Raw genomic sequence first — 2859 nt, 5'->3', positions numbered from 1 at the left:
GTTGTAAGTATGTGAAATAAATTCAAACTACAGAGTTATATCTGCTGTCACTCATCATTTCATATTTCAGTAGATCTGAGAATGTAGGGAAATAATTAAGGAGGCAAACAGGAATGGGATGAGACAGGTGATGGTGGCTTCTCCAACGTTCCCTCACACAACTGACTTTCTTTAATTAATTTNTTATTTATTTATTTATTCTTCTCTTTCATTCTCCCTTCCATTTCTCTTTGGAAAGCTTCATGTGTTTCCCATGCCATCCTGATGTCAGTCACCATGGCTAAGGATGGCTTTGAGTTCCTGATCCTCATGCAGCCAGCTGCAAGGCAGTGGCATCCTGTGCCAGTTTGAATAACAATAGCCCCAGAGGCTAAGATATTTTTGGATACTTGGTTCTCAGTTATCAGGACACTGTTCAGGAAAGATCAGGAGTGTGGCATTCTTGGAGAGGGTAAGGCATGGGTGCAAGCTTTCAGAATTCAGTAGATTCCGACCACCACCACCATTCTCTCTCTGCCTCGGGTTTCTGTCAAGATTGTGCTCCAGTTGTGACTTCCCACTTCCTGCTCCAGCACCATGTCTCCCTGCCTGTTATCAGGCTCTCCACTGTGGTGGTCATGAACTCTAACCCATAGGAACTGTGAGTGCCAAATTAAACACTCTCCTTGTATCTTGTCCTAGTCATGGTATTTATCAGAGCAGTGGAAGAGTAAGGAAGACAGACCGCAGGGGCCACCACAGCTGGTTTTGTACACTTGGGAGGACCATCCCAGTGCTCCATGCTTCATAGGCAAGCACTATGTCAACTGAACCTCATTCCCAGCTCTACAGATTTCCCCCTTCTAATTCCGGTAGTGCTGAGTCACTATATAGGTGTTCAATACACCTCTAAGCCAAATAGGAACCTCCAAGATATTCTGGTGAGGGACTCCTAGAAGGGAGGAAATGAATGGGTGGATCTGATCAGCACTGGGAAAGGACTAAGTCTGTTCAGCCACACAATACATAATTTGGAGGAGACCATGGGGCAGCTGGAGAGCCCTCTGCAGCTCATTACTCTCTGCTGTGAGGGTGGTGAGGTGTTTCCCTTTCCCCCTGGCTCTGCACATAACTCCTCCCCAGTCTCCAGAGCCAGCCAATGCTGATATGAAGGNAACTTCCTCAGTCAGTGGGGCCCTGCAGGCTTATGCAAAGGCATCTATCTCATTGGTCTGTAGAGTTGTGGTTTCTGTTTCATTTCCAGAGCTCAAAGTTTCATTTCTCTAGCTTCCAGTTGGAAATTGAAGTTCTGGATTGGTGAGTTAATTCTCCCTGGTTTACAACTTTCTGGCGTCTGATAACGGGCTGAGTAATTTTAGGGGGCAGACTTTTGAAGACTTTGAAACATTGTTTTTGCTTGGGTGAGTTTATCTTGCAAAAGCGGGGGAGGGGAAGGGGAGGGGCTGCCGGCTTCTGGCTGAAAATGCAAATGAGGGAGCTTGAGGGAGGTGCCTCCTCCTCCTCAACAACAACAACAAAAAACTACTTTAAAGATGTCTTTTGTCCAGATTTAGTCTCCCCCTTCCTTTTCACAATCTGTAATTTTGAATTGTACCTTGTCGACGAGATCCAGAACTTTGTTGTCTACGACAGACATTCTCTTTCCGGGCAGCAAAGCTGGATCAGAGCCTGTTTTTTAATGCGTTTTTGTGTGATAAAGTGGTACTTCCGCATACTCTAGGGCTGTGGTTCTTTACCGGATCAGACCCGTTTGAATGACCTTTTCACAGGAGTTGCCCTTTAGATATCTCGCATATCATACATTCATATTATTATTCACAACAGTATAAAAATATAGTTATGAGGTAGCAAAGACCACAGTTTTATGGTTGGGGTCAATACAACACGAGGGAGTTTTCTAAAGAGTTGCAGCACTAGGAAAGTTGCAAAATGCTCCTCTAAGAGACCCAGAGTTTCTCTCAGTTTAGTACCAGAGACTGAGAGCCTGTTATTTAGTCACCGACCCTGTTTGACAGTCCCAAGCCTGGGAATAACTTCAGCTATTTCCTTGCCCTTCCGATATTTTCTCCATACCAATATAGACTTCAGCCCAGCTTGAGATTCCAGATACACAGGAGGCAGAGGATTATAAATTGATGGCCATTATGAGTAACTCAATAAGACACATTCATAGAATATTTTTTTAAAAGACATCTGTGACTTAGTTCAGTGATAGGGTACTTTTCAAGCTTTGGGTTCAGTTCCCATGCAGAGGGGAAGGGGTATTTGAAGATGGAAAAACTAGTATGAGCANGCTCCAGTGAAACATCTGAAGATTTCCCCCAAAGTGCCAGCTTTTGAAAGGTTTCTTGGAGAGAGGATACATTTTGTGTTGCCCAGGCTGTTCTGCAGCTCTTCCCACAGCCCAACCCCCAAGTCTCTGTAGTGTCAGGAGNACATGACTGCCACAGCCTCTTTCTACCTTTAAAGAATGAAAATTAAACTTTTGATTGATGTTAAAAATGTCAAATAAAGAAAAAAAAAAAAAAAAGCTTGAGAGAGCCACGGGAGAAACCAGTGTGATCAGGGATATCATGGCTTTGCTCTAGCTAATCTAGGCACCCAGAAGACATCAACAAACCTTCTCCTGTCAAGGTTGATTTTGTGGGTTTCTCTTTCTCAACAATTAGTTCTTGTCCCATAAGCCAGTGCTTTCATTCTTGAATTTGCTTGAGTTATTCTCTTCTCTCTCTCTCTCTCTCTCTCTCTCTCTCTCTCTCTCTCTCTCTCTCTCCTCTCTCTGTCTCTGTCTCTCTCTCTGTCTCTGTCTCTCTCTCTGTCTCTCTCTCTCTGTCTCTCTCTCTGTCTCTCTCTGTCTCT

At 44.2% G+C, this 2859-nt stretch overlaps 1 protein-coding gene across 1 annotated transcript in view; it reads left to right on the top strand.

Annotated features, from left to right (window-relative positions):
• Window positions 1-1196: 1196 nt before the first annotated feature.
• LOC110298013 (tripartite motif-containing protein 30A-like) overlaps window positions 1197-2859 on the top strand; it is a 13232-nt gene continuing 11569 nt past the window's right edge. Inside the window, exon 1 of the mRNA XM_029479576.1 lies at window positions 1197-1296. The gene's annotated coding sequence lies outside the window, so the exon portion shown is untranslated. The remainder of the gene's footprint in view (window positions 1297-2859) is intronic.

The sequence above is a fragment of the Mus caroli genome, chromosome 7 (genome assembly GCF_900094665.2).
Source record: "Mus caroli chromosome 7, CAROLI_EIJ_v1.1, whole genome shotgun sequence".
Taxonomy (NCBI): domain Eukaryota; kingdom Metazoa; phylum Chordata; class Mammalia; order Rodentia; family Muridae; genus Mus; species Mus caroli.
The sequence above is the reverse complement of the archived record's forward strand: the minus strand, read 5'-3'. Positions and strand labels throughout refer to the sequence as shown.